The sequence below is a fragment of the Coturnix japonica genome, chromosome 2, assembly GCF_054131305.1.
Source record: "Coturnix japonica strain WE chromosome 2, WE-NBRP24, whole genome shotgun sequence".
Classification (NCBI taxonomy): domain Eukaryota; kingdom Metazoa; phylum Chordata; class Aves; order Galliformes; family Phasianidae; genus Coturnix; species Coturnix japonica.
The window spans coordinates 69959427-69987011 of NC_140664.1; the positions used below are offsets into that span (position 1 = coordinate 69959427).

General features: G+C 39.8%; 1 long non-coding RNA gene across 17 annotated transcripts in view; it reads left to right on the plus strand.

Annotated features, from left to right (window-relative positions):
- Nucleotides 1–27585, plus strand: part of LOC107309719 (uncharacterized) — a 268792-nt gene that overhangs the window by 93210 nt on the left and 147997 nt on the right. The window contains exon 1 of one of the 17 annotated variants that reach the window (XR_014942740.1): nucleotides 22982–23068. The exons of the other annotated variants lie outside the window; for them this stretch is intronic. This is a non-coding gene — a long non-coding RNA (uncharacterized LOC107309719). Of the gene's footprint in view, nucleotides 1–22981; nucleotides 23069–27585 lie in introns of those variants that run through there. 17 annotated transcript variants of the gene reach the window in all.

Genomic DNA, 27585 nt, shown 5'->3' on the forward strand with positions numbered 1-27585 from the left:
GCTTTAATGACACCTGTTATCTTTTCAGAGAGCAGTGAAAGGTTATTAAAAATAATGTTAATTCAAATAAAAGTTTCAAGGGGGTCAGGTTTGACTGTGACTGGTGTATGGGTGAGGTTTGCTGTTCCTCATTCATCCGTGCTGAATATTGTACATGTCAGAATCACCACCCAGCAGATGGTTACCTTCATGCTGACTGTGTTTGCTGTGACAAACCTTTACCAGCTCTGCTTGTCTTCACACCTCATGTTCTCCTCCGCAAGCACGTACTCTGCTAATGTCAGAAATGGTGCTTCTGCATGTGATTACTGGGCTTAACTCCCTCTTTAGGGCACTTGTTACAAACTGCTAAAAGCCAGATCAGGTGATTTGATCTACATTCCTTTATTTCTCTTCATAGGACAGGATTTCTGTGGGAGAAAGGAAAGGAGCAATTCCTTGTCCTTTGGCTTTGGAGTGTTGAAGTATGTAATGTTGTCTCTGCCTGAGCCAAGTCCAGCAATGGGGCAAAATCAAAAGCAGTAGGATCTAAATGACTAAGCAGTTAAGCGACTGAGCTGAACCTGAGATGAAAAGGTCCTACTAGTAGAATGACTTAGGAGTAGGACCCAATGCATTATATCCTGCTGATATAATGACTCTGGGAACTTGGTATGAGTATAGGCAGGCAGAGCCTTTGTCAGTTGACTGTTTTGAGAGAAATCCCAATATTTCTGGAGGGCTGCAGATGGTCAGCTAGATGAATTCTGGATCCCCATGTATTGTGACTCTTCAGACTTGTTGGTCTCAAGGACTGAATCCGGCTAGCGGACTTCTAGATTACTGCTTATAGGGAAGGTTCCACTTTTGTGAATGCAAAAATGTCACAAAGTCCTGAGTTGGTTCTGTAGTTTTCAAGCTCAGGGTAAAATTCAGGTTAACTGGCTATTACTGGATTTGAAGGGTTTCCTGTCTACTTGCTCCATCAACAAGAACTGTGATTTTATTTAAGAGGCTAATAGCTGTTATGGAAAGCCAGTTTTGTTTTATGGGAAGAGCTGTTCTTGAAGTATGTAGGAATAGAGCCAATTCAAAGGGAGACAGTGAAAAGAAAAACCCTGCATAGAAATGTACAGATTTTAGTGAGAAAGTGTTCTGAAGACACAAGGGGGATGTATTGAGGGAGTAAGAGAACCTCCTGCAGGCATGTAATGGTCTTACCAGAGAGTGTTTAAATTCCACCTGCTTTGCCTGGCATTCTCTGAGATTCACTAACTTTGTTCAGTTTTCCATGTTTGGGAAGATGCTTGAATATTGAAGACAAATGGGAGATTAAACCTAAAATCACCATAGGAGAGCTGGGACTGCGCAGAAGTTTCTTGATCTTTTTCATTCAATTGAGACAATTTCTACTCAGCACTTGCAATCTTTTGAAAGCAGTGCATTCAAAACAACCTATCTTAATTTGGCACATTTGTGCTAGTGAAGCTGGCATGCTACCTTGTTAGCTGGCTTGGTGCCATCCCAACAGATGGACAGGAGTATAGACAGCCAGGAGACCATGTTCAAGCATCAGTATGTGTGTTGAGGGCAAGATCCCTAGCCAGGAGTGTTGAAACACTTGTCTGTCCTGTGCTTCAGTACTTGTGGCTAAGATGATATACCAGCCCTAAGTGGAATTAACTGTGCTGGCAGAAGCCATTCCTTCACCACCAGTGCAGGGGTTGCTCTGGCCACACAGACTTTGGGTTACTATTCCATCAGGTATTCCTGTATAGACTCCAGGCATTCCTGAAAAGACACTAATGTTTTGTACACGGCGAAATTTAAAATGTGGTGGGCCAATTTTAAAGCCATATGTGTAATAGATCATACTCATATAACAAACTGTTCCATCAGTGGCAGCAAAATCTGAGGTGCAGGAGGTTGAGGTCAGTTCTACACAGTTAATTGCGACAAGATTTCTGCTTAACTTGGGAAGTAGGCAGAGTTTGCCTGACACAGAAATTCATTGTTTAACTCCTCTTGGCATCTTTCACACTGTTTGTCTTTGCCCAGAGGGACTGCACTTTTCCAGTTGGACAGACAAACACACATCTGCAGACACTGGGTGCTTCTGTAAATTGAAGTAGTTACTTGACTGCATTTATGAAATCAAAGACAAAGAATAAGGAGTGATTTGGTAACAAGTAGTCTAAGGGCCTGAAGGAAAGCCATGCCTTCGTTAGAAGAGCCACTTTTTGAACTCTAATCAGCTTTACATTTGTGTCTGAGAATGGCCGCTTTTGTTTTAGTTCAGATTTGCTCCAGGGTAAACTAAAAATCTCCACTCAAAACTGAAGCGAGCACTTGTTTGTAAATATCTTTCTAACTAAATTGCTTTAAATTTACTAGGGTTAAACTGTAATCAGACTCTAAATATAGACTCTTTCCAGACTCCTGCTTGATATAACTTCAGTTAAAGAACTGGCAACCATTTCAAAAGAGTTGAATGGTATTTTCAAAACCATACAGAAGACACTGATAGAAGGCTATGAGGCAGCCCGCCAGGAATTGAGATCTGCAGTCCAGAGGCCTGCACAATTATAAGTTAAGGCAGACAGTGATATTTGCAATAGATTTACGAAGCCGGTGCTGTAGTACATCATAGTAGTACATCATATCTGGAAAATTATAAACGCTGTTTGCTTAGATTTTCTCTTCCATCAACAAAGTATTAGATTCAGCTTTTAGATGAAATGTTGTCACATGGAAAAGTCTCTCTTACCATAGGTGACCAGGCAAGCATTTTGTCTCTTGCCATTTGGAGTCAAGCTCTACTTGTACTTAGTCATCATGCAATATCTTTTCTTCAACATATACTGATAGATATTTTAGGATAATTTTGCATGGAAGTCATGTAACTGTATTTTTCTAATTTTAGCAAGAAGGATAAGTGTTGAACTGGCAATACTCATTCTTACACATAAGTAATCCAGCAGTTGAGTGCATTCCCTTTAAATATGTGTAATCATAACACTCAAAATCTGCTGTATTAAGTAGCTACACAGCTCCCACTGTCTGGCTGTTGGGGTGTACCCAAGGGAGAGGTTTGGATTTTTGGGTGATAACCTTCTTTCTTGTCTCTTGCTATGGAGAGAAGAGTGCCTTGCTCCTTACTCTGCAGTCTTCTAGTGTGCACATATCCATACAGATTTCTCTACTTGCACAGTTTGGGTGGAGCTTCACATTCTCAATATTCTACAGGCTAATCAGTCTGTCTTCTTCCCTTCCTCCCTGGTCTCATGATCATCTAGAAGTGAGTTACAACAACTGGTTTAACTGAACTTGGAAGCTGCTAGAAGTTTTCTGTGGGAACCTACAACTTGTGCCTGATTTGATTTTTAAGGATATGTCACTGGTCATACCGGCTTCAAGTAAATGTCCTTTTATCTCAGTGGCCTCTCTCCAGTTGAGGCTGCAAGTGGTGTGTTCAACAAAGGGTAAGAAAAGAGCAGGTGTGTGTGATACTTCACCATAACATTCCCACATCTCCACCTGGCCTTTCCTTTAGCTGGAAGTTGTGATTACTGTGGTCTTAGTGACTCTCATAGGATTTATCTTCCAGAAATATATCTAGTTTTCCCTCCAGCTTTTAGCATCTGTAGAACCCTTTGGCAAGGATATGCATTTGTTTGCTCTCCATACTGTGGTGAACCATGTTTTAGTGAGTTGAAACAGACTTTATTACCTTCATTACTTTTTTTTTTTCTCTTCACCTGTATTTTTCCAGGGCAACAGAACAAGAGAGAGAGAATGAGAAAGAACATCAGTGATTCCTGTCCCTTCAGTAGTGCTTGTGATTTTGTGGGCCTGTGTTACTTTGTCAGTTATTACTTTGATAGGGCTTTTTTTTGTGGTTGTTTTTGTTTTTTTTTTCTGGATTGAAATAATCTCAGTAGCACTTTCCAAATGGTAATTACATCTTTTTGTCTAAGTTCCTATGATGGAACAATAGAAAAATGTTGAAACTATAGAAAAGTCTGTGTATTTAAGTACTATTTCAATGTCAACTTATCCTGAAATGAGACATGCCTGAAGTGTGTTAGTCATCTCTGCTGGTGCAGGGGAACACTACTCTTGAATGGCTTTAAACTGAAAGAAGGGAGCTTTAGGTTATATGTTAGGAGGAAATTCTTTACTCAGTGTGGTGAGGCACTGGCACAGGCTGCTCAGAGAAACTGTGGATGCTCCATCCGTGAAAGTGCTCAAGACCAGGTTGCATGGGGCTCTGGGCAGCCCGATATACTGGGTGACAACCATGCTCAGCACAGGTTGAAGTTGGGTAATCTTTAAGGTCTCTTCCAATCCAAACCATTCTATTATTTTTGCTTCTCCCTTTTCCCCCAGCCCCTTTTTCTTTTTTTCAGAAGATCTTACAGTGCCTTGGATAGCTTATCTGTGTGTAACTTCTGATTGAGGCTTGGAAAGAACATCTTACCAATTAATGACATTTTTGTGTTGTTAACAGAAATGTTTTATCCTTGTCTGTGATTTACTTTCCCACTGAGGCTCTCTAACTGGGAGATTTCTGCTTTGAACTTCTAGCTCATGTAGCCAGATAGAACAAAGTAGTATAGATAAACGTGAGGTATTGCTAGTAACACTTCTTTTTACAGACATTCCCTTTTCTGGGTGTATGTTGATGCAGGAATACTCTGCCTGCAATGTACTCTACACTGTTACCTGCAGTGAGAATATAATCGTTTGCACATCCTTATATGAAAAAGAGGAACATTTAATTGAGTATAATCTTCTGTATAGACCTGAGGGGCTCCAATTTGATTTCACTGTCTCATCCCAAGTCCACTTAGATTCATAAAGGTCCACATACAGTGCAAGTAAATGAAAACTATTTTAACAGTAGGTTTTCCATTAATATATTATTGTCTTTTGCTTTTTACACTTTAAATCATAATTAGTAGCAACAGGTGCAGACTACATTATCTTTGCAGAAAAAAATAAATAAAAAAGCATCTGTGTAGCTAGCGAGGAAAAGGAATACATCAGAACGGTAAATAGAGCAGCTACAGTGCAGTTGTGTGATGGGTTTGCTGTGGCTCTCATGAACCACTGCAGCATGAGCATTATTTACATCATGTTCAATGGTGGTTCCATAGGTGGAGAGCACATCCTCCACACAAGCTGAAGATGCTTATTTTCTCTTACAGCTCTCTCTTCATCTCTGTTACTTAATTATTCTTGTCTTTTCCCTATTTACTGTCCTGTTAATATCGTTGATAGTGAATGCTGTCCTTATTTTAACCCTTATCAGTTTAAATTTGGGTTATCAGTCACCACCAGGCTCCATTTACTAGCCTAGGCTTCTTCTTGGCTTTGATACAGAGAGAAGAGATGAAAGTGTTGCAGAATGAGGTGGTCACTGGGCTGGTATTTAAACTCTTGCCTGTTTTCTGGTACCACCAGCCCCAGATATTTAAAAGATTTGATGTTAATTCTCAAAAATGTGTGTGTTATTGGCTTTTGAGTCATGTGAGGCAGCAAAACAAACAAGCTATCAATGTTAATTATGAGGATTTTATCACAGAATCTTAGAATAGCTCAGGTTGGAAAAGATCTTCAAGATCATAAAGTCCAACCCCAACCTAACCATACTATCCTAACTCTAACAACCCTCTACTAAATCATGTCCCGGAGCACCACTTTTAAAGTATCTTCTGATTTTTGAGTCTCAAGATGACTCTTGGCTCATGATTTTAATGTTGTGTGTACCAGTGTCAGTTTTAAATGAAAGTTTTGGCTCTCACATAACCACTAACTTTCAGGAGCTGGGACTTTAACCAAATTAGCAAATGTTCTAATGTTTATGATTGGAATTGTGGGAGCTGGAAAGACTAGGCTTTGTCCTGATTGTCAGTTTATTTTATAGGCATGATTGATTATAATAGGTCATCTAAAATGCTGTAAAAAATAATGAAATCATGCATTCCTGCAATTAGTTACAAAGTATTTGAGAACATGCTGTTAGTCAGCTATACCTACACAGCATGTTCAGCCAAACCTCAGATATGTTATATGTGTTAATCTGTTTGCAAGGAGAGTTTATACATACAGACAATTGTGGCGTGAGCCCTCTGTGCATACTTGAAAAGATTTTTGTTTCTTTGCACAAGGAATACTTTTATTTTACAGTGCATCAAAAGTAACTCTAACTAAGCCATATAAAGGCATATCACATCCTTCGACTTTGTGACTCACTTATTTCTTGATCATACGCCAAACACAAATTCCAGTTCCTCGTGTTTTACTTACAATAACATTAGTGTTTAATTCTACAGATTCAATCAAAGCTACACTTAATATAAAGAAAACAAATTATCTACTTTATAGCTGCAATAAATGCTTTCCCCCAAAGTGGTTTTGGGGAGTGTTTTTTATTTGTTTTATTTATTATTATTATTTATTTATTTTTTCACAAAGCTAAGGACTTCATTTTGGTTTTAGTACTTTGTGTGTATAGATATAGAGTGATTGTTTTCTGGTTGATTTCACATTCAGCTCTCTCAAGACTATTTGTAATAGTTCCATGCTCTTTAAATCTTTTCTTTCTATTACTACTATCCTTTACATTCTTAAGCTGTTAAGTCTGAGCTCAGTTAATGATTTGTTGGGTTTTTTGAGTTTTTGTTCTCGTTGTTGTTTGTTTGTTTTCAGAGAGTACCTGAATTGCATTGGTGTTAGCTTTAAAAAAAAAAGAAAAAAGAAAGCAGAAAGAAAAAAGAATGGAGGATTAAAAAAAGTTGAAGAAAAGAGCAAGAGTTTGTTTCTAGGGGATTTGATAACATGGACCAACACATAACAGAGCAAGCTTTGCCTATTTTTGGTTCTGTTTTATAAGTTCTGGGTTGTTTTTCTCAGCCAAATATCTGTATAGGTGTTTAGCAGTTCATCATTTGTTGTGATTTTTCTAGACAGAAGCAATGAATAAATGATTAAGATAAGGACAGGAAGATCACTCACCAGTTACCATCATGGGCAAATCAGACTCAGTGTAGAGAGATTAATATAATTTATTGCCTGTTGCTAATAGACTGGGGCAGTTAGAAACTAACAGTGAATTAAAACACATTCCACCTTCCCACCCTCTTTACCTCCTCCTAAGAAGTGCAAGGGAATGGGGAACATCAGTCCAGGCATCTACCTGGATGCCTACCTATACAGCCTGCTGTAGGGAGCCAGCTTTGCAGGAGGGTTGGACTCAATGATCTCTAGAGGTCCCTTGCAACTCCAACAGATCTGTGATTCTATAATAATGCTTTGTCACTGCCACTCCTCCATGGCTACTCTCTGCCCTTTCTCCACACTGCATCCTTCCTACAGGATGCTGTCCTTCCCAAAGTGACCCACATCCACTGCTGCACTGTGGGCTCCTCTGCAGCTACATGTTAGATCTGCTCCATGTGGTGCCCATTGGCTGCAGGGAACTTCTGCTCTGCCCCTGGAGCACCTCCTGCCTTCCTTCTGCACTAACCTCGCTGGCTGCAGGTCTGCTTCTCTCAACATATTTTCTAACATGGGGCAGCTTCTAGGCTGTGTTCACAGAGGCCACCTCTGCAGAACCTCTGCTACCAGAGCCTTACCATGAAAGCCTTATAATGTGGTATGGGTCCCAATGTCCTCAGAGAGGCCTCAGTTAACCATTATATCTATGGTTGGAACAGATGCTTACTGAAGTTACAGTTTGACTATATATATATATATCAAGTGCCTCATATGAAATTTCCTTATCAAACTTGACAGCATTCCTGTATCCAGTGCCTCTTTTACCAGATAATATTCAAGTTTCCCTCTTAGCTTCCCTTCCCCCACAGGACAAAATGCCAGTGGTCATCTTTTTTTGCTATGGGACTGAGTGCTGCTTTACAGCTTTTGCTGAGTGCTTGCCGTCTTTATTTGTTGGCAAGGATCCTGCTTTTTAATGTCTAGTTTGTTCCTTCTCTATAGTGACTATTTTCAGAAAGTAGTGCTACAACTTAGGGAAGAAGAAGATAAAATTTGTATACATCAAACTGAGGACAGAGCTGCTGACTTGCCTTTAATTTCTGCTTGAGGAATTGGACATGCAGTGTCCTATTCAGACTTGTGATATTCTTCCTCTCTACCTGTGTTAAGTATCCCATATGTAACAAGTACCTGGTGTAGAATTACCATCTATTGGTTTTCTACTGCAAGCAAAACAAGAGAAGATTATAATTTACGGTTAGATGTTAGAAAGGAATGCTTTACTTAAAGGGCAGTGAGGCACTGGCACAGGCCACCCAGTGAAGTTGTGGTTACCCCATCCGTGTAGGTGTTCAAAGCCAGGTTGGAAGGGGCCTTGGGCAGCCTGAGCTGGTGGGTGGCAACCCTACCCTCAGCAGGGTGGTTGGAGCTCAATGATTTTAAAGTCCTCTCCAACACAAGCCATTCTGTAAACTTATTACCTGTATGGATTGTTTTCCATTATCCAGGTGGCTACTGAGGTGATGGTAGCATAGGTTGTCCTTTGAGTCAAAACCTGCCAGCACAAATATTTTTCAAACACTATAGTGCTGTTAAGAGTCCTTGCAATGAAATACTTTGATTTGAGAAACACTTGAGATAACTGACTCCAAATTCATGAAAGTTATTTTCACATTAGAAACATATGGATGTGGATCTAGTTCTTATTATGCTCTTCTAGAGCATTACTAAACCCCTCACCCTGTGGGTTCTTGGGACGGATATAAAGTCCAGCAAAGTCACTGAGAGTTTACTACTCCTACAGAATGTGTTTTGTCAGTGGGGAAAAAAATATTACAGTGCACTGAAATATATTTCATTACTACACTTTCCCATCTTTAGTAGTTTCTGGTCTTATTATTGTATCATTTTTTTGCTCTCTTATTACATACAGATGATATCTTTTATTTTGTAAAGCATCCTTCACATAGTATCTCCCATCACTCCATGATTAAATAGGATAGCATATGTAGTCTGGAATGAGTGTAGAGATAACTGCATACCATAGAAAATGGAAAGTGAAAGTGGAGTACTTCATGTTCCCTTGTCTGAGTAGTCTTGCAGTCTGGACATCAGTGAAGATACCAAGGCAAATGGGAAACAATTGTAAAAGGAGGAAGAAATGAAGAGGAAAACAAGGTGAAGAGATTGTTGTAGTTTTTGTGTGCTTCTGTTGAATTCTGTTTGTGTGGGTGGAATTGATGTATTATTGAAACACAAAATATGAGTTACAGAGTGGTGGAATAGAGAGCTTTTTGCATTGTTGGAAGTGAGAATGTTTGAAAAGCTGGAAAGAAAGCCAGTGCTTGTTGAACACCAGGGTCACAGATCACAGCTTGGCAAGAGTAAGCCTGTGGAGGGTTTTTAAAACAGCAAAGTCAGTTTTGATCTTAATCCTGTGATGAAGTGAAAGCCAATGGAATTGTCCTGCTCTGCCAGGCCCAAGTCGTCACAGTTCATGAGCTTCCTCTCCTCGTTCTATTACTGTATCTTAAAATTTGCCTAAATATCACAAAACTATCACAAATAATCTTGAGTTACTTTTATGTCATCTCCTTTCTTCTAATTCTTATTCTAATGTCTAATTATTTCTTCTCATACAGATTTGTCAAATGTCAGCTTCTTCCATGATCTTGCAGAGCACCAAAGCAATCAGAAATTCTTATGTTTATGTAGGCTATAGGTGGTTTTGTGGTGTCTTAATTCAGTTGAGTGAATTTAGCTCAGGTGTTAATGACGGCTTTCTAAATCTCTCACATCATAAATTATTTGCCAAAACTATTACTTACTCCAATTTATACATATGTATTTTTTTTAATCTTCTTTGATAAAGGAAGACATGGTTTATTACATTTATACACAGAATCAACAGCAAAAAATTTATTTATGGTCTATTTTTAAAAGTTGGCAACTGCAGTTTTAGAGCAAGACTATGAAAGCATGTGGTGGTCCAGCAGTTCCTGAGTTATCATCAGTAATGTTGATCTACGCTTGGTTTGTTTTTTTTGTAATGTTAGGACATGCAGCATACTAACAGAATATAGACTTCTTCACAAACTGTCCAGGTAGTGAATTTTTATATGAATGAGACTAGCATGTGGTTATACCATTCTGTAGTGGCATGTCTGGAGAGAGGGGTAGTTCAAATGCAAGATAATATGAACATTTTTCAGCAAAAAATATCTCTGTGCAGTGCATCAGATTCTCTGCAGCAAACTTTTAGCTAGCACATCAAAGTAGACTTGCTTTTAACTCTCTAAGACAGCAGAGTTAATAGACCACAATTAGTATAAATTTATTCCTCTGTATGTTACATTACATAGCATCTGTTGTCCCTAGCTTCTCATTTTGACCTGTAGCAGAAAGAGATGGAAACCATTATGTAATTAGAAAACTATGACTTAATTGCTATCGCAGAAATGTACTAGGACAAATCGCACAACTGGAATGCTATGATTAAGTGCTATAAGCTTTTTAGAAGGGTAGACAGGACATGAGGGGCGGGGAAGTTGCCCTCTATGTTAAGAAGTGGATTGATTGCAAAGAGCTGCCTCTGAGAAACAGCCATGACCGGTTGAAAGCTTGTGGGTTAAAATTAGGGACCAGATCGATAAAGGACATCTTGTTTCAATTGCAAGAGATGTTCCACTAGCAGGCTGTCATTCTGATGGGAGATTTCAGTCACCTGGATATCTTCTGGTAAAATAACATGGAAGTTGCAGGCAATCCAGGAGACTTCTGTAGGATAACTTCCTAGTTCTAAACAGACCAATCAGAGGTGTAGTGCTACTGTACCTGGTGCTCACCAATGCAGAGGAAGTCATTTAAGAGGTAAAGACTGGAGGCAGTCTGGGCTGTAGCAGCAGTGCCCTGGTTGAGATTGTGATCTCAAGGAAAATGGGCCTAATAAAGAGCAGTCCGAACCCTGAACTTTGGAAAAGTGAACTTCCAGCTGTTTAAGAAATTATTGGATGAGATGCCTGGTGAACTGTCCTTAGAGAGATAGGAATGGATGAGAGATAGCAGCTCTTTACAAAGGAAGGGCAACTGGTGTCATCTACCTGGACTTTTACAAGGTGTTTGACATCATCCCTCACCACATCTTTATCTCTGATTTAGGAAAATAAGGATTTGAAGTCTGGTCTATTCAGTGTTTAAAGTATTGGTTGGATGGTTGCAACCAGAAGGCTGTGGTCGACCTGTGTTAGCATGTGTCCCTCTTGATAGTTGGGCAGCAACAGTGGCTGTAATTTTTGTTCCAGTAGTTGGGCATCCTCACAGAAATATACCAAAAGGTGGCAAGGAAATGAAAAAAATCACCTTTCATGACATTTGTTTTAGTGGACTCAAGTTATGACTCACTTTTCAGGCATGAGAAACACCCATGGTACCACACCTCCCTGGCAAAGCCAGGTGCATGAGTACTCCAGAGGCTGATCTTGAGAGAAGCACTTGGAAGGCACTCGTTCTCTGTGCCTCAATAATAGTTCTTGTTACCTCAGGCATTTTTCTGTCAAGCCCTGTTAGTGAAGGAGTGTCATACCAAACTATTGCTTTGCTTGCAGTAGCACTGTAGCACATAAAATAGGTAGATGTGACCTGAAGAGGTTAACAGGAGAATGCACAGGTTTTGATATATTACTGTGCTCAGTTCTGGGCTCCACAATATGAAAGGGTGTTAGCGTCACTGAAGGCTTCCAGAGGAGGCACCAAAGCTGATAACAGGGTTGGTAGGTGTGTCCTGTGAGAAAAGGCTGAGGACATTTGTGCTGTCCAGGCTGGAGGAGCCCCAGAGGTGACTTCATTGCTATGCAGCTCTGTGAGGAGGGGAGCAGTGAAAGGTACCAGGCTCTGCTCCTGGTCACCAATGGCAGGATGGGAATGGCACAGAGCTGCCAAGGGAGGGTCAGACTGGGCACTGGGAAACATTTCTGTGCCATGAGAGTGGTCGAATGCTGAAGAAGGCTTCTGGAGAGGTGGTTGATGTCCTGTGCCTTAAGTGTTAAGGGTCATTGAGACAATGCCCTCATTAATGTGCTTTAACTTTCTGTTAGCCCTGAAGAGGTCAGTCAGGTGATCTGGTCCCTTTCGACAGAACTGTCCTTTTCTGTTTTTGTTTTTTTTTTCACCATACTTGCTTGAAGTTACTACATTTCTTCATTTAATGATTATGTGTTGTAGTTGGAACATGCTAAGTGAGTGAAATGCTGCAATTCCTGCTAAAAATCTGATTTCAGTCAAAGCTTTATAAGACAGAAGAATGGGTTTGGGCATGTATTTTATTCCCCTTCTGTCCTTTTGAATGAAGAAGCAAGGATATTGTAATTGTTCTACCTGCTTGCAAGAATAAGGAGATGACTCATGCTGCTGCTTGTTCTGCTACACCACAACGGCAAATGTCATGCTCCTTTCTTTGTCTTTTGTCTGCTGAGATCTGTGGTTAGGTGTCCATGACAGCTGCATAGTTCAGCGACACTCAGATAAGAAGAAGCTCTCTCCGAAGCAAATTCTTTTCTTTGTTGTAATTCATTTAGCTATCCCTGATCACAACAAAGACTACCAAGCTTTAGTAAGACTTATTTTTTTACTTTGCAACACTGCATGCTACTATACACTGAAGTATATCTTCAGCACCAAAAGGGATGTTTATTGAGGTCTAAGCGTATTTCCTTTAATGTGACTCCTTTGTATACATACCTACTTATTCCTGTCATCTTTATCTGTTCCCTGTGCATGGGAAGGGAATGTGCACTTCTCTCCTTTTACAGGCTGGGAATTTAAAATGCTCTGGAATAGCTAATGACTTTGTTCTGCTGCTCACATGAAAAGCTTTTTTTTTTTTTTTTCTTTTTTCTTTTTCCTAAAAGATGCTTATTCTAGTAAAAATGTCAAATAATGGAAACATTTTTCTTTTGTGCAGATGCATTAATGAGCCTCCCAGTTAACTGCATTGCTGGACGTGATGGGAATATCCCACTCGCAGAGTTCTGCGGGGGTCAGCAACTGAAAGATAACTCCAAGAAGTAGGTTGTTGAACAGACAGTTCTGTACAGTTCAACCACTTCTGAAGGATGAAATCAAGTGATGACTTGCATGTTTAGCATGCAAACATGACTAGGAGGATTCTAGATAGAGCACATTTTGTATATTTTCTAATTGACTATCCATGAGAATGTAGTGATATTAGCCATTAAAAGGGTACAAAAAGTTTCTTAATCAGGCAGTTGGAATCCATTGCGTAAGTTAGTTTTATCTGTGTTGCTAATATCCAGTACCATTCCCAGTTTCAGGCCCATTTCAGATTTCATTCTCAAAATCTCGATCTTCCTTTGTTTAGAAGAATCAGAATTTCTTAGAAGGGTTTGATTTGCTTGATTCAAGTCATAAGTTTAGAAATGTCCAAGATAACCACTGCATCAAGGTGATGCAGCCAGGAGAGTTTGGGAGGCAGCTCCTTTGCTGTGTCTCTTGTGTGACCTGACTTATTTAGTGTGGATGCGGTTCACTGTGATCAGTCTAATACACTTCCAATCTCAGAACTCATAGAATAATTTAGGTTGATAAAGACCCTGAAGATCATTCCAGGGGGGTTGTGTACTCTACCTGGGCAGCCTGTTTCAACTACTTGCTCATCTGACTGTGAAGCGTCTGTTTAACATTCCTATGTGTGCTTAATAAAGCCCTTTGCTTTGTTCATCCACCTGCAAGGATCTCTGTTCTGGTCTTCCCTGTTCCATGCCATTGAAGTTAGGTTAGGGCTAGAATAGTCTAACAGCTCTTTTATTGGAGATCAAGATAATAGGTCGATTGACTAGTTTTATGTTTTTAAAACTTTTTATTAGCTAAGTAATAAAATTCCTTGCTCAGTTGAATGCTTAAGCATGTGTTCTCTTGTAGCTTTTTGATGCTGAAATTGCTATCCAATTTTAATCAACTCTATCAGATAGAATGAAATATAATCAAAAATCAAAGTTCTCTGGATATCATGTTCTGTAGTTCAGGTGTAATGATATGTATAGTATTTCAAGGTGTGTGAACTGGTACCAGGTGTTTTTCTTTCCTATTCTCTGCTGTACTTTTGGAAATATATGCTTAGCTATAACATCTTTGACCATTATTGCTAAGTGAAGCAGGATAAGGTTTCATCACACATTTGTGCTAGATGCCACCAGCAGTAGGACTGCAACTCTTGAGTGCAAGATTCTTACTTGTTGTGGAGTATTCCAGTTCAAAGTGTCTTGATTAATTTAGGTGGAGATTTAAGACTGACTTATCAAAACTGAATGTAAGTCTTCAGAGGATTAGAACAAGTAATTACAATCAGACAAAAAATTAATCCTATGTAACTTAACTCCTATGCACTTCAGCTTGTAATATGTTAAATCTTTTGGTACATTTTGTTAGTTCAGTGTCACTTTTCTGCTTCTTGAAGTTTAATAGTACTCACTCTCTTAGGGTCTTCTAACTTCTAAAGCATTTTGAACATAAAGTGTTCTGTCTTCTAAAACTTTTTGCTGTGTAAATGTGCTGTTTGTGGACTCCAAAAAAGTTCTTCTTTCTCTTGCATCTATTGTTACATAGGTTTCAAGGTGGCTTAAAACTTAAATTACCAAATGAAGGCTGATATGGGAATATTAGTGTTGAAGATTGTCAGAGCAAACAGCCTGAGAAGCATATAACCATAGAGACAGTAACCTTGACATCATAAAGCCCAATGGAATTCTGGTCTTCAGCCCCAGTGACTGGTATTCTGGCCCAACTTTCTTACCTTCTGCTCACAATACTAAAGGAAGGGAGTGAGAAGGAAGCACGTAGCTGTCATATTCCATTTACTGGTGTGCCCAAAGGTTGGAGAGGTGAGTGCCTGCAGGCTGGACAGCTGGAGATTGAAGAAGACGAAATCTTGTTTTTGCTGTTGCCCCTGGGGCATGTCTCTTTCTGCATGTCTGTGCCTCACTTATCTGCCAGTATCTTTTTGCTTTATCTTCACTACAGAAGTCTGCAATGGAGACATGCCCCCTTCTAGTGAATCTTACACGATAATTTGGTAGGTGTCAAGAGACTGGAAGTTAAATATTGCCACGTTTCCACTTAGGAAGAGTGTTGGTTTTCTGGAACCACTGTGAATCCGATTTGATCTTTTCCTTGACTTTCCAATCTGTATTCTTTTCTCATGTGTCATCTCTACACTGATCAAATGAAGATTTTAGTCCATGACATTTCTTAGTGATATCTGTTGTCCGAAGGAATATATCTGAGAGGCCTTGAATTAACAGTGCAAATCATTTTAGAGTTGAGACTTTAAGAAAAATATGTCTTCCTGCTCAGAAATATGCTTTTTTGAGGCCCTATACACCAAGCTATACTTTGTATTCTTAGGTCTAGCTCATATTTGCCATAAATACCTCAAATATCCTTTTTCACTTCTGAATATTTCCTAGCTGTGGCCCTGAAATACTACTCTCCAGGTAAAGGGAATTTATTCATCTCACTGACATATTCACAACTTTGCAGTTCTTGAGGTTATATCTAAATAGGGAATTTACTTCTGGTCCTCTCTACTTATGGAAGGAGAGAGCTTACACTCACTCTGCTTGTAGCAGATTCCCAAAGGTCAGTGACTCATCTGATGTGATGGAGGAGGCTGTATAAAATGTGATGTATAATCTCTTCATCTGTCCATTGAGTTTAGACCCTATCTTTTACACTGGCAAGGGAAAACCACTCACCCATAAATCAAAATGCTGATAAATATAAGAAGTTTTGCTGGGATAGTAGTTTTAAAATGCTAAAGGTCTGCCCTAAATTACTTGCTTTGATAATTAAATATAAAACATGTACCCAGTAGACATTATCATTTGACTCAAGACTGCATATTTGGAGTTTATCTACCAGCCAGATACATCAAAAATGTGGAAATGGTTGAATGCTTCCAATTCAAGAGTTGGAGATCTAGTAAAATGTGAAGGTATTTGTGTAAAAGATAAATGTGCTAACTGGAACATTCAATTTATATTTATCATGTTTCTAGTCCTCATATTTATCAAGTATTTTATCAGATTTTATTAGTGTTTCAGAGTCACTATCATCTTGGAAAGAGCTTTTAAAGAATATTATACTTAATGCTTTTGGCTTTGTTTCTCTATTCTTAAACGATCTCTGAGCAGTGTAGTGTTTTCATGAATGTATTTAGCATTTTAAATTACATCTTGATCTGTAAATTGTTCTCAAGCAGCTTGTTATGACTACACAGGATACAAATTTGAGCTGTGTTGGTTGCTGTGACTGGATTGAGCTAGTGCTTGGAATCAGAATTTGGGTGCAAATATGTAGAATTTCATGTCCAAATCTGATTTACACAAATATTTCCTAACACTCACATTATGCCTGCCAATGGGTTTGCTTGCTGGACTTCTCACAGAAGCAGCTGAAAGTATTTGCTAGTTGTTACTAACCATAGTTATTTTGGACATATTACATTATTTTAGTTAATCACAGCCCTATTTTTAAAAGAATAACAATAAAAACATAAAACAGAGACTATACCTGGTAAAGTATGTTGAAAAGCTTCTTTTGGGTAAAGAAAAACAGCAAGTGAGAGATAGCACTGCTTTTGGGATGTTGCAGAAATATACTGATTCACATGATTATGGATTTCTAGAAAAAAATTATCTTACACATAAAATGATTAAGACAACTCTGCATTGCTTCTTTGTTGTTAAACAAAGATGTTATTCGCATACTTGTAAGATTTAGTAAGACATTAAGCATGTGTGCATGATGTCAAGATATTGGCTGTAGCATGTGTTCTTACAGCCTTTGTAGTTTGTGATGACATAATTAGGTACATTCTGTGAGAGTAACTTAAAACGTTGCTGTCTGTTCCAATGAACTGAGTGCGTTTGGTCCAGGATATCTTGCTGGAACATTAGCACAGCCTTTTGTTTGGAGGCCTGGGGGGTTCAGAAGTAAAACCATCTTTCTTTTGTTCAGTGCAGTCATATGTCTGCAGGTTTCCATATGTTTTCAATGTCCAGAGATGCTGTCACCACTCAGTGCCTAATAAAGAAAAAAACACAAGATCACTGGCCAGACTCATCCTCTGGATCTCCTGGCATAGTGAGCAGCTGTACCTCATTGCAGTTTGCAGGCAGACTGGTGCACTGCCTGGAACTGAAACTGCTGGCTTAATATTCAGAGGTACAGATCACCCAGGGGCACTTAGCTTGCTAAGCCCACCTTTTTTGTGTTTTCCATTTTTCCTCATACAAATGGTGTAACTCTTACCATTAGCTAACCATTCTGTTTCTGGCTCCTGGTTATTAAATACTTTGCACCTGGTACACAGCCATTCTTTTCAGGATCTCAAAGCATTAGGAAGCCCTAATTCACAATCCCTTTTGAAATGGATATGTAGGGCATCTATTTTATGAGTAGCTCAGCTGGTGAGCAGCAGTCAAGTTGCACCCAAGGTGTGACAAGTGTGTCAGTGCACAGCCAAGTGTAGACAGCAGGTACCCAGGCTCCAACTTCTGTTACTGTATTATTATTCCTTGCTACAGTAGTATGTACTACAAATGTGTTATAACATAAAAGGAAAACAAACAAAGAGAACGAGCTGCTATTAAATTGCTAGTGTTCACTGGTCAGTGCTACCAGGAAAAATAGGTGAGTCAAGTTTTGGTTTGAAACCTAAGCTGAGTTTGTGTATATATTTTATATACATACTAAATATACTTGTGTATATATATATATACATACTAAAGTATATATATGAGGGCTGCTCCAAAAGTACCTATGTTATTATGTTGGCCCATGACATCAGAGTCAGATGTTGGTGATATGGCAGTAGAAGTTGAACCTTCTCACATTTCTGCAAAGGAGTTTTTAAGACAGAGTGGACAAAGCAGTAGTAATCTGCAGCTGCAGTCCTTCATCAGTCTGGAACTATTCTAGCTGTATCAACTCCTTGGTTTCTATAAATCAGTTCTTCCTACGCTTGCTTTGTGGCTGTGCTCAATATGAGTAAGACTAGTTGTAAATATTCCTTTTTACTTCTGTTTTTCTAAGTCAGACTTGGGACTCATTGGGATATTGACACTGCAGTATTTGTGAAAGTGTAATTGTGGTTAGATTTCATAATACAAGAGCTTGCTTTGGGAGTGAACTAAAATGAAGCATGTGTGTGTGCTCCCTGCATCCCGGAATAAGGGCTTGTTCAAGCTGCTTTTTCAAATGTGTTGCCACTCAGCTGAGAATGGAAAAAAACTCAAAACTTGCTCCAGCCTGGACTTGGCCGCACCGTTTTTCTTTCTCTCTGGGGGAACTCAGCTGGTGCTACACGTGTCTGCAGGGTGGAGACTTCCAGCTTTTGCTGGGCTCTCCAAAAAGCAACAAGGGATTCTGTTTTAGTAGGTTTTTAGCAGCACAGTGGTCATTGTAGCAAATCAGCTGGGCCCCGCACATGGAAATTTTCATCTGAAGTCCTCAGGAGATCTGTTCAGGGCTGTGCAAATGAATCACTGCCTGCATGCCCAGGTTGGGGGGGAACTCACAATACCCAAGTAATCGAAGGTGTATGATCACACTTGGAGAGTGAGCTCCATACATGGGTTGTGGTGAGAGGGACTGGTTCAGGCCACTGCTTCAAATCACCTGCTGAAGGAAATGCCCTCTTTTTCTAGAGTGAGCCTAACGCTTATTTGATCACCCAAGTTAGGCAGCTGACATCACTCATGTGGGTATCTCTCCCAGAGCTTGCTTGGAAATTGGTAGCTTTCAAGCAGATGTCCAGCTTTCTTGCACATGGAGCCAGATGAAGAATAAGAGTCAAAATTTGTACAAGGTCCACCAACCTGTGGTAATAAACAGGTATGGAAAGAGGAACTTAACTGTGGGGGAAGTGGAAACAAGCAGTGTATAATGTCATATGGCTGTCCTGAAAGGCACTTTGCCACTGTACTTGTGTTTGTTTCTCCACCAATTAATGGTAAGTCACCTGGTAAAAGGTAGAGGGTTAAGTAAGTGCTCCTAGTGGGGCATGCCACCAGATCTGCCTGGCTCCATTTGACCTTTTTTTTCTGCATTTTGGAACCTGTTCTACTGGATTCAAAACAGTTTCATTGCCACATGGAAAACAGTGCAGTTATAGACTGAAGACCTGGCCTTGGATTCATAGAGAGCTTCAATGGAGTTTGTATCTGGATGTCTGTGACTTGAGGTCATCTCTAAAATACAGTGAGTCTTATTTCTGATCCTCAGCTGCAACAATGAATTGATCAGACTGTATAAGTTATGGTAGAAAATAGCTTCTGAGCTACCTTCAATTTCTCTGCTACTTACAGTGGAGTCAGCATGTATCTGACTTCTTGATGAGTGTCTGACTTTCTCCTTTCCTTGACTCCAAATATAGATAGAAAATTCAATGGGGGTACTACTTTTTCTTCCCTGAGCCATACAGGCTTGTTTTGGGAGCAGTTATGCAGCCTTCTCCCTTCTTACTTGAGTGCAGAATCATGTGTAGGAAGGAAAGTTCTGGTGTTTTGGCACAACATCAGATTCTTTTATAAAAAGACAGGTAGAGAGAAAGGAGAGGCAGATGTAGCATCTTGAAAAGAAAAGATTGCATGCAGCTGATGTGTTTATATCTGTGCAAGGAGCTATCCCCTGAGGTGCATGCCTTGTCTGACTGTATGTCTAATATAATTCCCTTAAGTCTGACCTCTGCTTTCAGCACAGAATATAGTGGAATTACTGCTGTAGCTGAAATATTCCGTGCATCCAAGTGTCCCGCTTGCAGAGAATTTGCTAAGTCTGTTCTTACTGTGGGAACATTCCCAACTCTTTCAATTGTTAAATAGATATATTGCTTCCCTCATCCTTAGCTCATCCTTTGGCCCACATGGAACTGTTATTACTTGACTTTCTAAATTTAGCAGTTTTAGACACCTTGGGTTATGAATTTTGTGCCCAACAAGACTGCCACTCAGAAAATGTTCTCCTTCACACACAGAATCACACAGAATGGCCCGGGTTGGAAGGGACCTCAAGGATCATGAATCAACAGGGCATAGATATTAAAGATACCATCTTCTCCCTTGTAGCTGGAAGATGTTATGAAGAATGATAGCTTTAACTTGGTTTACAAGTCAGCAAACTTCATGTCTACCTTGCTAATAAAGTACAGCATGTGCCAGGTGCAATAATATGACTTTGTGGGTCTTATCTCCATTCTTTTATTTGAATTTGTAGCCTCCAGAACTATGATAAAAGTTGTTTTTCTACTTTGGTACCCCTCTCTGCTCTGTTTGGTAAACTCTTGGAATGTCCTGGAAATCATCTGCCATGCAAAGTGTAGTAGGATAAACATGATTCATTTCCTCTGTAGTGGTTTCCCAATACTCTGCAGTCAGTCTACAGAGTGTACAGAGGCTGATTTTAAGACCTTCCTGGTAGACGTTGTCTCCCATATCACTTCAAAATTAGTGCATGTCTTGCTATACTTAGTGTCTGCTAGAGATGCATTTGATTTTTTTTTTTATTCCACTGGTTATCCACATTGTGTATGAGTTGGTAGGTACCAGGGCGCATTTGGAGCACTTCTGTTCCCTTCATGTGAAATGCTGGGCTCTGAAGGTGGGGACCTGCACGTACTGGCCATGCTGTTCCTCTGAGTTGGGATGTGAATTACATACACCAGGGGCTGTTGTCTGTACAGTGTGAATGCAATGGGGTTATGCCCTCAGGATGGGGGACTAATGTATGTTGTGATTGTTTCCCTGTGCCAGAAAATTCTTCTTTCCTGGAAAGGTAACACCTTCTGCTGAACATGTTTGGTTTTTTTTTCCTCTCTCTAATTATCCCTCCGCTCTTTCAACAACACTGCTGGAAGCCCTTCTTTGCCTTTGGACCTTCGCTTAGCTGGGATGCAATGTAATCCATCCAAGCATGAGATGCAGCATAATCATCATCTGCTGTCTCCCATTTTGCCACCTGCAATGTATCTGTATTTGCCCAAGGGTCTGCGCTTACATGACCATGCTGTGCTAATGGAAGACCAGTTCTCTTTTGAGGGGTTGTCCACACATATCTCACATGTTCTTGTCCCAGTGGCAGTGTTCCAGTGTGATCTATCCTCTTCCAACCCGGCTCTTGGGAGTTAGTTTGGCATCTTTACCCAACGGTTCCAGCCTTGGAGTTGAGTCTTTGAATCATGGCACTTCAGTTTGCTGTATGGTCTGGATTTTTCTCCCACTTTTCCCACATATTTACTACGAAACATGAAAATAATATTTGACTTATAAAATGTTTTCTATTTTTTAGTGTCTGAATGTTAGAAAATTAAGATAATGTTTGGCTAGCACACTGAGAATGAGAAATGCTAGAGTTTCATTATTAGATATACCTATAATGCTTAACTTTGCTTAAGTAAGGAGTTTGTATGTGATTGCTCAGAAGATTCCAGTGGTGAGTGGAGAAGTTTAGGAGGTGCCTGGGATGGCAGAGTGACTTTTAGGAGATTTCTCTGCCCAGGAGATCCCAAGTCGATGCGGACATGTGAAAGCTTAAGCCAGTAGGTGGCTCCTAGGAGCATTTTTCTATTCATGTGAGGCTGAGGTTTTGGTGCGCGGACAACCTCCAGTGCTCCATGAGGTACCAGCTGGTTTGCAAGGCATCAGGGCTTCTGTACCAGGCTTGTGGCACTGTTCTGTGGCTAGCAAGCAATACAGATGGTGTGCACTGTCTGGGAAGATCTCATCTCCCAGCTACGTGGTGGTGGTGGTGGGAAAGAACTGAGTTAAAGCATACAAAGGAGGCAACAGGTGGAGATCCCAAAACAGCAGCTGTGCTGTGCAATGACTCAGTTGTATATCTCCAATGTTGACAGGGTACAGGTGATGAGAGAGGTTGAAAACCCTGCAGAATGTTTCTATGCTGGCAAACAGAACCTGATTTCTGTACATTTGTTGAATGTTTCCAAGAATTAGGCTCTGATGTCTCTTCTAGAAATAGAAACGATAAATAATTGTTATCACAGCTTCCAAATGGATTTTATTTCTTTTTTTCCCAGAGATTCTAATTAAGTTTTACATTAATTATAAGTGTGCAGCTTCCTTTTACCAGCAGAAGGGCCTTCTGGGAATTTCTACCGTGTTGAGGTTTTAAAGGCCTGGTTTTAGTCTGTTTGCTGAGACCTGTGATCCTTGGGGCTGCTCTTCTGTTTGACTCCCTTGTTAAATATCCAGAGAAGTCTTTCCTTCTCCAGGATCCAAAATCCTTTAAAAGCTTTATATTTTCTCAGGCAAGTGTGGTTTCCTGGGAAAACTGGGAAGGTATTCTTTTTCAGTATTTGGGGAATTCTCCATCAAGGTAAGTCAGTCAGGGATACAGGCAGAAGAGGCTTTGTTTGTGCATAGGGTATTTGCCATTACTAAGAGAGGCTGAGATTCATGAACAGGCAAACAATTTTCTGAAGGGTATTTTTCCTTCTGCCTTACTCTTGCAGCAGAAATGTCAACTCTGAGTGCAGGGCTGCTCACTCAGAATGAACAGAGTGGATGAGAAGGTGATACTGAAACACAGCCAGTTCATGGCAAAAATGCTGTGGCTGCCATATTTGTGGAGGAGAATTTTTCTACTTGCTCTGAAAATGATGGGCAGATTGGCGTAGACATGCTGCTTGGATCAGTTTTACTTCTGTGCCTGCACAGTGCTTTGAGTAGTGGGGTTATTTTCTTTGCCTGGGGTTCCTAACAGGATGCACGTATGAAAATAGCATGGAGATAAAAGGTGGGCCTCAGAATAGGCTGTTCTTGGAGGAGAATGTTATGACCGTATTATAGTAGTTTTCCCTCAGAAAACATCAGAGCTGTGCTTATGTGCCTGTTTGGCTGCTTTTTTTTCCTCTGTTGCATCATCCTTGTGCTGCCAGCAAGGAGCATCATGAGTCACTCACATTTTTATTATGGTGCTGTAAGACAAACACGTCTCTCTGCAGTTTAGGCAATGCTGTATTGGATGAGCAAACTTCTGGAACATGTTGATGATGGTATGTATGCACAGCAGCACTTTTAAGGAAGGGACACAGTGCATGTGGCTGAACATCAGTGATATGCTTTATATAGGCTGTTGTGTTAGAAACTCTTGGACAGTTCTCTGGCCTTCTAAGTGGTAAATTTCTCCACTCTTTTGATTTGTGCTGTAGGAATGGGGAAGTATATTTACATTATTGGTTCTTGTGTGTGCATTTATACATCTGGGGTGTTTAAAGTATAGAGACAGCCTTCAGAGGCATTATTTGCCTTTTCATTGCAAGTAACTGGATAAATGACAAGTATTACCTACCTCTGTTCATTGATAAGTAATGGATGGACATGGAGATTTTCAGGTTTGTGTAATGCTTTAGTGAGTCTGTGTGCAATGCATTAGTCTTCAGTAGAAGTCTGGCTCCTGCTGACTTACGAGACTGCAGTGCAACGTATGTTTTAAGTTTGTTATTTCTGAAATAAACCAGCCACCTGAGGGCAATTATCTTCTTTGCTGTGTCTTTTTACATAATGGTATTTTAACCAGGATATGGGCAGTGAAAGTGAAGGTGGGAGTTAGAGAAATAAGCACTAAGTAAACCAGCACCTGTGTATTCTTCCTCAAATAGCTTTATGTGCTTTTCGTGTGCCTGAATAGCCTAGTGGTGGTTGTAGCTCTTCCCTTTGGCAAGTGTTCTATTCCCAAGGAGTGGAGCAGTCCCAGGGCTTCCTGCCAGCTTCTCTCACTGCCAAGTGTTGTGGGGTAGACTGTGAATACTCTTGTTTTGAGATCCACAGGAAGGCTGAGAAATTCACTGTAGGCCCAGCAATTCAACTCTGTTTTACTGTTCTGATGCATCTTTGGCATATTTTTAACATGCTTGTTAGCAAACATAGGGTCGGTGGAGCTTTCTGTGTTACTCTGGGAGCTTTGCAGTTGACTTTGTCACATTCTCAAGTTTGATGATGGTGTTGCCTGTCAGAAAGGAGTCTTGTTTGTGAGCTGTGCAGAAGTGGAGGAGACATCAGTAAAGGTCTTTCTGTAGTCCTCAGACACTTCCACAAGAGTACAGTGCTTGAAATCTCAGCCTCTCCTATGCTAGAGCACCTTCCTGTTTGGTGACAGTGTTATGCAGTAATTGAGAACATTGCCAAAATTGCCTGGAACTGTTTAGAAGAAACACAGAAATACAGCAGTGATACCTCTGCTCATATAAATAAATGAACTCACCACAAGTAATACTCTGTGGATATCAAATTATAAATTCAACGTCTCATCCTAAAAACTTGACTTTCAGCAGTAGGGGTTTTCATCAACAAATAAGTTATGTTTCCATTTTTGAGATAAGTATGTAAGTAAGTTGGTTTCATTTGTGGTCATAATGACTTATTGCTCTGGTAAGCTGAGTATATGCATCTACATTCTTGTCAGCTTTTTTGGCTTTGATATAAATTGCTCTGAAAGTTCTTCATTGCAGATGTAGAGATGGCTCAAGATAAATGAATATTTCAATTATTTATTTGCCATGAAGACAAGCTGTAAACATTACTTATTTCTGACTTAACATATCTGAAATCAACTCTAAACAAAAATAGACCAAGTCTAGATGTCTGAGAAACTGTTTTGATGAATAGCCCGAGATGCAATCATAAAACCATCAGACTTGATGTACTACTCTTTATTGTATAAATTATCTTGTTGCTATAGTGAAAAGGTTATGGTTGATTGCTAGCTCCTGTAGATCACTGAGTTAATGACTTAGATCCAAGTCTACCTGACTGGGCGAGATCTAAGACCATAAAAATACAGTTCAGTTCTATATTCATTACTTTATGTATGGATTTGATACATTAATGGGAGACTGAACCTACAACCTAGAAGTCAGTGCTGTTGTTGCCCAGGTGAGGACTTTGGTGCTTTTGGTGTTCTCTGCTAAGTTAAAGCATAAACACCTAATTTCTATTTCTATAGAAATCAAAATATTTTTATTATTTGATTGATCTGTTTTGATTAAACCATTTGTTTGAGCTCTTGCATAGAAATAAATAGCATGTATGTATGAATGAAACTTCTAATGCCGGTCTCAGAAGGATAATTCCTATTACCTTCTATTTCTGACAAATCTGGGGTTTGTTTCCAGAGAAAATTCATGCAGGAGAAGGCAATGCTCATTGCAGGGCAGGGTCAAGGACAGATTTGGAGAGCTGGCTGAAATGGTACCCTTCATCTCAGATGCAGGGATTTCTGTGGATGACCCTGATGGGAGTAGAATAACCTGCCAGGTTTATCACATATGCACATCTCCAGAGGAGAGGGCAGCAGTGAAAAGGACCTTGTTAGAAGAAAATCAGCATAAGCCCTCTCTGTACAGCATTTCACTAAGTTATCAGTTATTAATGAATATTCTTTCTGAACTTGGTTAGAGTCATTATTTTTATAGACATGCTATTTTACCTCATTCATATTTGGATGGGTGTCTCCATTAGGTGGAGAGAAGAGCTAAAGGGAACATCTTATAGAAATCACCGTTCGGATGATATGCTTTTTGTACCTAATAAAATCCAGTAATCGCTGAGGATTACTGGGGCAGAGTTGTGGGGACTGAGAGAAAATGGGGAGTGTGCTGAAATATGACTGATAAGCATTTTAAAATTTGGTGAGTCTGCATTGTTTTAACAGAAATTGTCTCTGGAATGGAAGATTAAAAAGCTAAGTGATCATAATTACCCTGATTGACCTTAGGCTGGAAGAATCTTCCTAAATCTGATTCTTGTTCATTAATACTGAGTCATCAAGCAGCACAAATATGATCTGGATCAAGTGTCAAATTAAGCAGAACACACAGTGTGGAATTTATGCTGGATTTGTGCCAGCTGTGGGAGGACACTCAGTACTTAATCCAGCATCATATACAATAGAAATGAGATACCCCTTTATTTTTATTTTTTTTCTTTCTAAACATGTTTGTGCAAACAAACTGAATTTGCAACAGCTCAGCACTTTCCTGATGGGTTTGATCCAGCACAGGTGGCCTTAGAACGGAACTTTCTATTATACAGGAGAATGACCTTATCAAGTCTTGTGGAATTGAATCATGAAGGAATTGAAGCTTGTGGGAAGAGCTGCACACCCTTTACTTTTCAGAGGGCTTTGCCACTTTCCTTGCCAGTGGTGGAAGCAAAGTTGTACTACAGGGTGTCTTTAAAATGAATTTCTTGCAGTTAACTCTGGCTGGTTCCATTCTCTGCATGAAGGTGCTGGGAAGACATTGCTCATGGTTTATTTTCTGTGCAATATTGGTGTGAGCCACTGGTCTTGCCAGCACAGCTAAGTTGCAGGAGCTGTGCATGCAGTTCATTCGTCCTTTTCTCAAGCATGTTTTTTTACAGTGAGAGTATATGGCTGCATTTAATAAAAGAAAATAAATGTCAGCCTTGCAAACTTGAAATTGGAGACTGGGGAGTATTAGAAAAGAGCTGAATGATTTTACAAGTACTTGACATTGTCATGCATTCCCCGGCTTCTCCATGGACATAAAGCTGAAAGTTGTAACCCTGAGTCAGATCATAGGCTTACTGTAGCTGCTTTAACAGAAAACACAGAAGTTTGCTGCTGGGTCTGCCTCTTGCTTTGCAATTGCAAACTTACAGCTTAGCTTACGGACAAAAGCTCTCTCAAATCAACAATCACTTCAAACTTTTGATTGTGCACCTTATGAATCTGTGCTGTGCTCATCAAGCTCTGTTTTCTGAAGCCTTGAATGCCATTACTGAAAAAATGTTATTCTTTTTGAGGTGGCAAAAGCATGAATCAACTTTTTTTCAAGGCAAAGGCACTCTGAAAACAAGCTGCTCTCATTTTACAGCGAGATAAATTTGCAAACAATGGTTTCAGACAGGTGTGAAATGTTGAATTAGCTTTATGTTCGGGTTGCCGAGGTTTTATCTAAGGGATAGCTTCTGCATCCTGGTTTCTACGAGGTTAAAATTGCTCCTTTTCTTAGCAGTGAAGGGAACTCTAAATAATGATAGAACAGCATTTTATGCTGCCTTTGTTTCTCACAATCTTGTCCTTTTCCAAACTACTGGAATACACACATTGCTGAAGTTGAGTTTCCAAAATAGCCTCTTGTCTTACATTTGGAGAGATGAAGTTTGGCTGGGAGCAAGGAGAAGATAACTATATGCTGTTTCTATGGGAAGTATTTATAGCTGTTTCTGAATGCGACTGCATTCCAATAGTTTAAAAAAGGCATACTGAACAGGATATACAATGTATCTCCTTATTTGAACTAGCTTTGAAAAAACGCCCACCATTCACCTTTTTTAGCCTATTTTCCTGAGGAAACTTGGCTTGAAAGATCATGATCTCTGTGTACACCATGCCTCTCTTTTGCTCCTAACTTCTCAAAAGTTTGAGGAGTTCTAACCAAACTTGAAAGAAGTTCTATGGATGGATGATTCCTATACAGCTTACAAAATAGCGTGGCACATGAAAGTAAGTGGAGGAGATATATTGTTGATGCCCATGTTGACATAA